The sequence below is a fragment of the Chrysochloris asiatica genome, unplaced genomic scaffold (genome assembly GCF_000296735.1).
Source record: "Chrysochloris asiatica unplaced genomic scaffold, ChrAsi1.0 scaffold00035, whole genome shotgun sequence".
Lineage (NCBI taxonomy): Eukaryota > Metazoa > Chordata > Mammalia > Afrosoricida > Chrysochloridae > Chrysochloris > Chrysochloris asiatica.
Window position 1 is genome coordinate 20,985,142 of NW_006408553.1, and position 12,831 is coordinate 20,997,972.

Below are 12,831 nucleotides of genomic sequence, written 5' to 3' on the forward strand. Positions count from 1 at the left end.
TTTTTTTTTTCTGCTGTTATTTATAAGGCTTTCAGTTGCTAAATATTCAAAAGTATTCTGCCTCTCTTTTTTCCTAATCTGTCTTAGTCTGGAAGCTCAGCTGAAATCTGTCCACCATGTGTGACACAGTACTGGCATTCAAAATACCAGTAACATAGCTTCCAGCATCATAGAAACATGCAACTCTCCACAGTATGATAAATTGACAGATGTGTGGTGATGTCATTGTTAGATAAATGCTTCAGGAAAAGTCATAATTCCCAAATTATGAGTTAATTTATATGCAAAATAGAGACTGCAAGACTTTTCCTTTTAGTACTCTCTGTTGCTGAGTACACACAATGCATTGCTACTGTCCAGGCAAGACTATAAAATAATTCCAGCTTTGTGATGATTTACAGCCCAAGTCAGTCTCACCAGACTCAGCAGTAGAATGCTGAAGAGTACCTCAAGGGCAGATTCTCCTCAGAACTCATTCTTCTGAGTCTGAAGTGCTATCTTTCTGAAAGAAATATCACTCTTCAGTACAGCAAAGGGATAGAAATATATGTAAATATTTAAAATATGTTGAAAAAATAAATAAATAAAATAAGGTGTGGGCTCAATTGCAAGGTTGGTTTGAACCACCAGGTCAGCAGTTTAAACTCATCAGCTGCTCCTCAGAAACCCTGTACAGGGTTGCTGTGGGTTGGAACCAACTGAACAACACTTAACAACAAACAAACAACAACATGGTTTAACTAGTTCTGTTTCAATGAGTCACCATTTGGAGTAAAAAAAAAAAATGTATATAATAGCATTCTGGAATGAATTGGGGCATGGTGAGTACAAATGAATACAGACTATCTAAGAATGATGTTAAAGACATTTTAGTTTTTAAAATGAAGCCAGGATATGGAGTTATCTGACCTGGATTTGATTCTCTCTTGTACCACTTGGATATCGGTTGTATGACGAATAATTGTTCTAAACCTTAATTTCTTCCTCCATGGAATGGTAATGTTGTTTTTGTACACACAAACTCTGTTTAGTGTTTTGTTGTTGTTGTTGTTTCCTTTGATTTGTTCCAAAGACTGAAATGAACCTACTAAGTAATTCATAGTTTGTAAAACACAGTCCTGTATTGTTGCTATCATAAATAACAACATCATGGGACTCAGGCAGGGAGAGGAGCTGTTTGCTGACAGCCAGAGGGGCGGGCCTGTGGATTGTATCCTTTAGTTACTTGATGATGCATGGAGGGAATTGTAATCATTGCAATGAAATGAAATATGATACGATGAATGTGAAGCTGAAGTGGGACAGAGGCAAATAATGATGTATGCACAACTTTGTAAAAACAGGGCTCTGGTATACAGAGATTGAGACATGGTTGGAATGGGTGAAAGGGGGGAAATAATGTTAAGATGTTTTGCTGTCTTTTGAATCTTGGTTTCCTTTGTATACCATTACAAAATAGACACTGAAGGGAGAGTGAAAGGAATGCATGCTCTGATTGGTGACCACGTTCAGAGCTCAACGAGAAGAAGAAAGAAGAGGAAAAAAGAATAATCTGATACAATTTGATGAACTTGACCTACACCTATCGAAGCAGTAGCTCAAAAGAGGGACTAAATCTTCACAGCGAGAATCATTCCCACCCCCTCCACACACGGAAAGGCAGGGATGGGCAACTTGGACAGTGGCTTATAACTGACTGGAATAACTAAAATGGGGCTACAATGTGCCCAGTAAAGGAGGCTTCCTGCGGAGCCTCTGCATTACATAAGGCCATAAGTGGAATCCTGAACTCCATCCAGAATCTTCAAAGTGGAAAATTTCCACTTGAAAGCACAAGCAGACCAGCCTAGAGCATCCAGAAGAACAGAAGATACTTCTTGAAAGAAAGACCGACAGGAAAAATAAAAAACAATATAGGCAGACTGATTGATTACTACAAGAACAAAAAAGTGGCTCACCCAGAAGACATCAAGACAAGTAGTTGGGTCTCCTCAGGGCAAACCTCCATCTAAAACTAAGACTCAATGGGAATGCATGCTCTGATTGGTGACCACGTTCATCACCAATAAGGGGAAGTGAGGGCAATGAGCCCTACAATGTTCAATAGACTCCTATGAACCCGGCTGGAGACCTAGTTGGCCAGCAGTGTGGCAAGACCTGGGGACTCTTGGACCCAGAGTCTGTGACATAGCCACAGAGGACTAGAGTGGAGAGTGAAGCATCCAGCTAATAAGAAGAGAGGGCACTCACACTTGCAGATAATACCCACTTGACCTGCTTCAATGACTGAATGATCAGAGCTCAACTAGAAGAAGAAAGAAGAAGAAAAAAGGAATAATCTGATACAAATTGATGAACTTGACCTACACCTATGGAAGCAGTAGCTCAAAAGAGGGAATAAATCTTCACAGTGAGGATCATTCCCACCCCCGCCATACACGGAGAAGGCAGGGATGGGCAACTTGGACAGTGGCTACCCAGAATGGGGGCACTACAGAGGCAAGAAGTGACTGGCTTACAAGCTTTCAAGAGGGAACCTAGATCCAGAGGACATGGAGCAAGGTAGAATCTCCACTGAGAAGTATCCAATCTGTCTAGGTGGGGCTAATGAGAGGAGATGCGGATAGGTCTCTTGTGATACAATAGTGAATAATAGTTATCAGGACTGATTGTGAGGATTGGAAATGTAAAGGTAGACATTTTGTGGGGGATGGGAGTGATTAACTTTGGAGTCTAGGAGTAGAGGTCCCAGAGACCATCAAGGGATAAGAGCAGTGAATGGAACCCTACCCAGAGAAGGAGTGAAGCCAAAGATCGAGGCTGGAGAGATGGAGCAGCTGGGGACTTTGGACCCGGAGAGGGAGAGGGACTGTGTGCTGACAACCAGGGGGCAGGCTTGCAGGGTATACCCTTTGATTGGTGGATGATGCTTGGAGGGGATTGTAACCATGGCAAGGAAACGATATACAATGGGATCATGTGAAATTACTGTTCTCCCATGTAAACTATCACATAATTCACAGTAAAGCATTAAAATAAATAAATAATAAATAACAACAGCAGCATTAGAGAAAGACTATCCTATCATTCCACCCAGTAGCTTGGTTTTCTTGATTTAGATCATTGAGAAGAGATTGGCAAGTTTCTAGATGATTCTGATTCTCCCCTCCCCTCCAAAATGTCAATTAATCAGAATACCATAGCTAGTTTTTCATACCAATAAAAAGAATAACTATTCTTTGTCTCCCTTACTCCTTGTTGCTGCCAAGAGTTTTACTATTACTATTAACAGAGACCAAAGCCTTAAACTAATTCTATTGTCCCAGGAGTCCATGAGATTGTTAATTATTTAAGCTTTAACTTAAGAGAGTTTAAGCTCCTGTGCCAAAAGAAAGTGTTGCTGACAGAAGTGAAATTGGGTTTTAAGGATTAGAGCCCCACCTAAGGTGCAATGCGAAAAAAGTATCTACCAGACCTCATCAAATGTCTTCTTCAAGGACCTAATCCCTTATCTCAGATAAAGCTTTCGGGTACAGGTGATATTGTTTGTGGTTGCTTTTCAAAATTCTGCCAAAGGTGAGTGGCACTATCATCTAACAATTCTGAGAAAACTCCTCAAATCAATACAAGAGTACTTCAAACACTTCCTAGAAAAAAATCTATTATCTTGTAATTCCATTTTTTTGACAAACTTTTGAAAGCCCTCTCATTTCCTTTCTATTTTGCCTTGGTGAACTCAGAAGACTCCTAATCTGCTACACCTTTTTAAACACAGGCATTAGTGGTTCAGTGGTAAATTTCTTGCATTTAACGTGGTAATGCAAATAGACCATGGTTCAATTCTCAGCCAGTGCACCTCATACATCCCAATCTGTCAGTGGAGGTTCACCTATTGTTATAACACTGAAGATTTCAGTAGAGCTTTCAAACTAAAATAGGCTAGAAAGAAGGCTCATGGCCATCTGTTTGAACCAGTCGATGACTCAGTCTGCAAATGATTATAAGATGGCATTATACCATGCAGCATATTCCATTGTGCATTTGTTGTTGTTGCTATGTGCCATCAAGTTGGTTCCAAAACAAAACAATCCTGTATAGAGTTTCTGAAGAGCGATTGGTGATCTTGAACCACCAACCTTGCAGCTCAAATGACTTTGCAGTCCAGCACATTAACCCACAGCACTAAACTAGGGCTCCTTCCATTGTGTTTGGAGTTGCCCTAAGCCAGGTGCCAGCTATACTGCAGTTAACAACAACAAAATACTACACAGTTGTGAGATACAGTAGGGAGTGCTCAGTTAATTAAAAGGTTGTTCTCAGAAGCAAGCTTAGTTAGTACAATTGATCTCTCAGGGCATAAACCCTTGCCTCCAGCCTTAGCTCAATGCTACATTATCATGTCTCTTCTTTCCTGGTGAGGAGAAAGGAAAGTCACCACTGCCTTTACAATGATGTTGTCAGGGTCAGTATCAAGCCAATCCACAAAAAAGCTGTAGCAATAATAATAATCAGTAATACTGACCTTGTATTTATAGAATATTTTAATATTTTATTACATGTGAAATTTTGTAGTAAGTTTTACATTTTAAAATGCTATGTTAAATATTTCATTTGCCTTGAGTATCGTGTTTTTTGGTAGCCCATTATGTTTTGAAACTTCACTCTAGCCACTGCCACCAAATATCTTCCAAATTCCAGTAACAGGGCAATTCATCAAAGAGCCAAATCAGCCCTGAATGTGTGATCTCTCCTCCAATAAGAATAAGTCCCTGGGAAATGGGGTCGTGTCAGACACAAGGGCAAATTATAAGCTTCTAGCCCAGGGCCAACACCGCACCAGACTCTGGGACTAACAGAGCAACTTCTGTGAAGACAAAGCTGATGATCCCCTGCTCTCTTTCTCTACAATTATCTCACTACCTCTGTGAATCATCTCAGATAGTTCTAACTCTGAGTAATTCCTAAACCAGATAACAGCCTTCCTGAGTCAAAATCGGTTGTTAACTTCGGTTCTTTCATTCCTGTTGCACACATGTCCCAGCCGTTCCCTACAGTGGTCACCCAGTTTTAGCTGGGCTTGTAATAGGAATTAATATGTCATATTGCTGGTCTTCTCTTCTTGTTACCTAGAGGCAGCAAATTGAGAATTAAAAGTATCACTTGAAAGATACACCCTATTTCAAAAATGCATATGCTAACAAACTCTAATCTTTTCTAACTCCCGCTAGGAGGAGAGGTTCAGATAATACATGCACAGCCACATCTCTCACTGAGTTAATTCCCTCATTCCCAAGCCAGGAAACAGGCTGCAACAATTCAGGTTTCCTCTAAAGGCATGCCTAGTTCAGTTGTTAATGCAATAGTTTCACTGCATCTAAACTTTTCAATTGCTATACAGACATCAAAAAAAAAAAAAAAAAGGAAAAGATGCTTGGCTTCTAAAGTGCACCTTGTCCCAGACCACTCCACCTTGCCTTTCTCATCTGTTTTTCCTTCTCTTCCTTCTTTTTTTCTCTTCTCTGTATCTCTGAGACTCTTAATTTCTGAAAAAGCAGAAAGTGCACGATGTTCCAATCTTGAGCATTTGAGCTGCCAAATCTGATTTCTCTAGTAGATGTGGTATATTGAGGAAAGAACAACTGTGGCTGGAGATTAGATTTACTTTTCTGCATGTGTCCCAACCCTTAACACAGTACCTAGCAGTCTGTAGCTAACCTACTGTCTTCAGCAGAACTGGAGGAATTTTATTGGCTTCTCAGAGTCAGGTCAGACCCTCCCTACTGGCTTGTCAGCTCTTTCAGCATTACTCATAACAAGTACTGTACATCCTTGAAGAAAACACTGGGAAGTAGACAGGGGGATATCTTTGGGAGGCAGAATGTGCTGGAGCAAGCACAAAAAGACTTCAACTAAATAATCCTTTTTTGTTTTTTTCTCTTGCTGTCTAACTCCTGACTACACCACCAAAGCCCACTAGTCAAAGTGTATTTCAAGTAAATCCAACAGTTACTGTATTCAATAGCATAATTCCAACATACCCTTCCCACTCTCCATTCTTGATTGTTCATGCTTTGAGAATAAATTTTAGTTTATCAGTCATTAACACCTTACAATTGTTGTTGTTGTTGTTAAGTATACCATTGAGTCAGTTCCAACTCAAAGTAACCCTGAATAGGGTTTCTGAGGAGCAGATGTGAGTTACTCAGTGCTTATCTTACAGCACAACACCAGGAGTCTACTTATTAGCATATTATAAAGTAAAATTCCATTTGAATGGGAAGAAAAGCAAAATGGAATGTAGAATAGCAGTCGTGTCTATATTGTTTCAAAATAATTTGAAAATATTTAGCATCATTTTTGGTGCAGTGACATATTACAAAATAAATAAATTTAAAAACAAACAATAAACAGTATTCCTCCATCAGGGAATTTGAAAAAGAAGAAAAATGAACAACTATCCAATGAGGATAAAATAAACAGTAGATTGTCTATGCTAGATGGATATAGTTTTAAAAAGCTACCATTAAGCTGACTCCTATTCATGGTGACCTTATGCATTGGAACAACATGTCACCCCATCCTACATCATCCTCATAATGTTTAATGTGTACAAGTCCATCATTATGGCTGTTTTGCAATCCATCTCACCAAGGGTTTCCTTCCCCCTCTCTGGTCCTCTACCTCACCAAGCATGGTTTTCTCCTTCAGCTATTGCTCCCTCAAGATATTATGTTCAAAGCAATTCAACTGTGCAATGTGTTGTTGTGATCCTTGTGACTTTCATAGTCCAATTCAAGCTCCATGGAAATTTGCCCACCATGAATGACCCTGCTAGTATGTGACACACTAGGGGCATAGCAACATACAATCCACCACAGTATGACAAACTGATAGACATTGTTGTAGTTATATGCTGTCAAATCAATTCACTTATAGTGCCCTATGCTCAACAGAATGAAACATTACATGGTGCTGCACCATCATCAAAATAGTTACACTTCAGCCCATTGCTGCTGCCACTGTACCAATCCATCTCAGTGCTGTCAAGTCGGTTCTGACACATAGAGACCCTGTATACAGTTTCCAAGGTGCAACTTGTGAGTTTGAACCACTGACCTTCCAGTTCAAACCGACTTCATGATCAAGTGCTTCTCCTACATTGCCACACCAGGACTCCACAAGTATGTTGTTGTTGTTAAGTGTCATCGAGTTGGTTCCAACTCATAGTGAAGCTGTACAGGGTTTCTGAGGAGTGCCTGGTGAGTTTGAACCACTAACTTTGCAATTCAAACTGACCTTGCTGTCTAGGGCTTTAGCCTGCTTATGTTGTTGTTGTTGTTAAGTGCTGTCGAGTCGGTTCCGACCCATAGCGACCCTGAACAGGGTTTCTGAGGCTGTAAATCTTTACGGGAGCAGAAAGCCTCATCTTTCTCCCAAGGAACTGCTGGTAGTTTCGAACTGCTGACCTTGAGATTAGTAGTCTGATTAGTAACTATGCTACCAGAGCTCCAGGATGCCTTTTATTTGCTCTTACTCTTCAATATAAGATTTTTTTAGACGTTGTTGGAATTTTGGTATGTTTGTTCCCAAATTTTATGTTAGTTTTTTAAAAAACTCTGACTCCAGAGATCATGGGGTCCTCCTTTCCTTCCTAAAATTTCAGCATTATTCCAGTTTCTTGTAGCCTTGCAGGAAGGTCACTTCCCCCTCCTGCCTCTGAATGTTGGAGTTGCTTCACCTCCTGCCAAGGTTAAATAGATTTTAGATCTTGATAGTATATCTGAGAATTATACCTGAACTGCTTCATGACTCACATATCTGATTTGATATGTATCCAAAGGCTGAGAGCTTTAAGGAAAAGGACACTTCAACACATTTATTGCCAAGTGCTGTAATCTGTAAATGGGCAAAATTATATTGGTTTTGGCTTCTACTTTTATAAAGAGGACACACTTTCCCAGAAGACACAAGTCTTTTTATATACCTTTCCATTGTATTCATGTATGTGTGTTGTTGTTGTTTTAAAACATTGTTTTCTTCAGAAACTAAATTTTATATATCCAGATTCCTATTTAGTTTTCATCTTTAAAAATCAAACACCCATAAGAGATGCCTGCCCTTGCTCCCAAAAGACTGGAATGGAAATAAATAAATGAACTTTTAGAGATAATTGGCTTCCAAATACCTTCTTATCCCTCCTCTCTATTTCTTTACAACCCCTCTGGGAATCACGTAGTAAAGCAACTTGGGATTCTCTGAGTGTATGATGTTAGCAGAGAGCCAATCCATGAGAAACAACCTCTTAGGAATTGGGATGTGCTGCAACTTGTCTATTGCATATTGGTAGAAATTCAGATGTTTATTAGTTGTTGTGGATTCAGTTGCTACACATGGAAACCCCATGTGAAACAGAATGAAGCATTTTCTGGTCCTGCATAATATTCACGATCTTTGGTATGCTGCAGTCCATTGTTATAGCTACTGTGTATTGTGAAAGGCTCTCAACGCTGGGGACTCATCTTCTAGAATTATATCTGACAATATTCTCTTGTGATTCACAGAATTTTCATTAGGTAATTTTCACAAATATATTGACAGACTTCTTTCTCATTTTAGTCTAAAACTCTACTGAAACCTATCCACCATGGGCGACCTGCTGATATTTGAAATACTAGTGGCATAGCTTCTAACATCATAGTAATATGCAAGCCACCAGAATAGGATAAACTGACAGATAGGTGGTGGAGAAGTGCATTAGCTCTGTTAAAAACCAAATTCCGACCATAATCCACTGGAATCCCCATGCCTCAATTCTGGTCCAATCCCCTCTAGCTGCTCCTCCTTACATAGTTCAAAATACATGTTTTGAATCCTCAAATCAAAAGATTACCTTATTATAGTTGCTTTCATCTTAAGATATCATTTTCCCACACGTTCCTGTGAAAGGCATTGAAGTGAATTGTTCACAATCTGTTTCCAGAAAATCTCAGGACACTTAACTCAGTAAGGAGTCCTGGGGTGGCACTGTATGATAAGCACTAGACTGCATAACCCTAAGGTCTGTGGGTCAGATCCACCAGCCAATACTTGGGAACACTATACAAGGTTGCTGTGACTCAGAACTGACAGGATGGCACTTTGTTGTTGTTAGGTACCTTCAAGTCAGTTCCAACTCATAGCAACCCTGTATAGAGTTTTCCAGGAGCGGGTGGTAAATTTGAACTTCTGACCTTGTGGATGAGTTCTTAGCAACAACATTAAATGTTGAGAACCTAGAAGTTCAAAAGCAAATCGTACCCCCTCAAATTAAAATGCTTGTAGTAAAGGGAGTCAGAAAATCATCAAAAGACATGAAAATAAGTAATAATAATGTCAGGTTATTCTAAGTGAGCAAGATCATATGTTACAAAGTAACTGGTGTTGATAAGTATTTACTAGAAAAGAGAATAAAATCAGAATGTTCTGACTGAAAGAAGGAGTCCTGGTGTGGTGCTGTGTGATAATGCACTGGACTGCAAAGTCAGTTTGAACCACAAGGTCAACAGCTCAAGCTCACCAGCTGCTCCTCAGAACCCCTATACAAGGTCGCTATGGGTCAACACCGACTCGATGGCACTTAACAACAACAACAAGTGAAAGAAGGTACCTCTGGAAAGGTAACATTTTAATTGAGACACACAAAATAAAAATCACTGAGCCAACCAAAGGTCAGGGAACCTTAGACAAATGGAATTTTGCAACAGCAGAGAGATAAGAAATATTGAGAGCATTCAGCTAGATATAATAACTTTTCTGATTAGAACACTGGGAGTTTTTTAAAAGCAAGATGAGTAGGGACTAAACTATGTAAGACTTCGTATGCCAGGCATACAAGTTTTGATATTATTCTATACATAAAGAGAATATGTTTTAGTTGGACAGATTAACCACCCATCCATGCACATAGTTAACTTAAAACAATATCGCAAATATATATGCTTATGTTGTTGTTGTTGTGAAGTGCCGTCAAGTCGGTTCCGACCCATAGCGACCCTGTACAGGGTTTCCAAGGGTGTAAATCTTTACGGGAGTAGAAAGCCTCATCTTTCTCCCGCGGAGCGGCTGGTAGTTTCGAACTGCTGACCTTAAGGTTCGCAGCCCGATTCGTAACCACTACGCTACCAGAGCTCCTTAGGCAGGCTCAATAGAGTCCTGATGTGGCAATGTTAGGATAAGCAACATCAGCAGGTCAAACCCACCAGCTGCTCTTCAGAAACCCTATTCAGGGTTGCTATGAGTCAGAACCAACTGGAAGGCACAATGAGTGGCAGGCTCTAAAGAATTCCCACCTTTCAGTCCTGGCTTCTTTTCCACAAGCACAGATCTCCTTGACTTGCAAAAAAGAATGCAGAGAGAAAGTTGTAAGATGTATGAGTGTGCATTTGTATATGGATCCTTTTTCATTTAGCCTGTTCAATCAGCTCATCGAATGCTACCCAATGTGTCTAAAATATCATGTTTCGTGCTGACCATCATGGAGCATGCCCTTCACCTGATCAACTTGGACAGCTTTAGGTTATGTGTTATTGGATAACTTTGTCAATGATGATAAAAACTTGCTGTTTAATTAGCAAGGAAGAAGCCAACATTTGCAGTGAGATAATAAAGAAAGCCAATAAAGGCCATTATGAGCATAATAGGAGATGGCTGTCCTTAAGTGCTCCCCATTCAAAGTATTGCTACTGATAGGCTGCCTTGTACCTATTGAGTAAGAGGACACCTGGAGAAAAGTCTCAATGGTGAAGAACAGCTACAAAAGGAGGAAGACTACAATAATCACAATAAAAATATTTTGAATTTGCATTATGTTTTCTTCCAGCAAATGGATATGTCTCAAGTGATGAGAGGGAGACACAGATTCTGAGTGGTAGAGAAGTTGAAAGTGAAGACTTTGGATTAACACAGAACCAGGTTTTCATAGTCACTCACCCAACTCTTATCTTGGGCTGTTCCTCATCTCAGGAAATGACAACTTCAAATTTCCAGGTGGTTGGAGTCATCTTTGAATTCTATCTTCATATTCTATGACAAACCTTTCAGTAAATCTTATTAGATTTTACCTTCAACACATATCAAGAAAGCAACTACTTCCTACCACTTCGATGGATGTTACTCTAGTCCAAGCCACCATCACCTCATGCTTGTTGTTGTTGTTGTTAGGTGCTATCAAATCAATACTAATTCACAGTGATCCTATGCACAACAGTACAAAACCCTGCCCTGTCTTGCGCCAACCTCACAATCAATGCTATGCCTGAGCCCATCACTGCTACCACTATGCCAATCCAACTCATTGAGGATCTTCCACTTTTTCTTTGACCCTTCATCTTACCAAATGTGATATCCTTCTCCAGTGACTGGTCCTTCCTGATAATATGTTCAAAGTTGTTGTTGTTGTTAAGTGCCGTCGAGTCCGTTCCAACCCATAGCGACCCTGTACAGGGTTTCTGAGGGTGTAAATCTTTACGGGAGTAGAAAGGCTCATCTTTCTCCTGTGGAGCGGCTGGTAGTTTCGAACCGCTGACCTTAAGGTTCGCAGCCCAATTCATAACCTTTACACTACCAGAGCTCCTTTGTTCAAAGTACTAGAGAAAAAATATGGCCATCCTGGCTTCCAAGATGCACTCTGAATATACCTCTACCAACACAGATCTGTTTGTTCTATTAGTACTCCTTCATACATTCAATATTCTCCTCCAACACCATAGCTCATATGTATCAATGCTTCTATGGTCTTTCTTATTCACTATCCAACTTTCACATGCATATAAGGTTATTAAAATTATCATGGCTTGGTTAGGTGCTCCTTAGTCCTCAAACTTACATCTTTGCTCTTCAACATTTTGAAGAGGTCTTGTGAAGCATATTTGCTTAATGCAATGGGTCATTTGATGATAGAATTCTGCAAAACCAATGATTTGTTCATTTCAAATACCTTCTTTAGACAGCATAAGAGACGACAATACACATGGACCTCACCAGATGGAATACATAGAAATCAAACTGACTACATCTACAGAAAGTGACTATGGAAAAGTTTCATATCATCAGTGAAAACAAGGCCAGGGAAGACTGTGGAAAAGACCATCAATTACTCATATGCAAATTTAAACTGAAGAAAATGAAAATAGGTCCACGAGAGCCAAAATATGACTTTGAATGTATCCTACCTGAATTTAGAGATCATCTGAAGAACAGATTTGATACATTAAACACTAAAGACCAAAGACCAGAAGAGCTGTGGGATGACATCAAGAACATCATACACGAAGAAAGCAAAAAGTTTAAGAAGACAAGAAAGAAGGAAAAGGTCAAAATGGATGTCAGAAGAGACACTGAAATTTGCTCTCCAGCGTAGAGATGCTAAAGCAAATGGGAGAAATGAGGAGGTCCAAAGCTGAACAGAAAATTTCAAAGATCAGCTTGAGAAGACAAAGTCAAATATTACAGCAAAGATCTGGAATCAGAAAACCAAAAAGGAAGAACATGCTCAGCATTTTTCAAGCTGGGGGAATGAAAACAGAATTCAAGCCTCATCTTTCATTATTGAAAGATTCTCTGGGCAAATTATTGAATGATGCAGAAAGCATCAAGAGAAGATGGAAGGAATACACAGAGCCACTGTATCAAAAGGAAATGGATAATGTTCGACCATTTCAAGAGGTAGCATATGATCAAGAGCCAATGATACTGAAGGAAGAAGTCCAAGGTGTATTGAAGGAATTGGCCAAGAACAAGGCACCAGGAATCGATGCAATAAAAATTGAAATCTTTCAAGAAAGTGAGGAGGCA

At 39.7% G+C, this 12,831-nt stretch overlaps 1 pseudogene; it reads right to left on the minus strand.

Moving 5' to 3' along the window:
* Positions 1-6,068, minus strand: part of LOC102840421 — a 24,447-nt pseudogene extending 18,379 nt beyond the window's left edge.
* Positions 6,069-12,831: the final 6,763 nt, after the last annotated feature.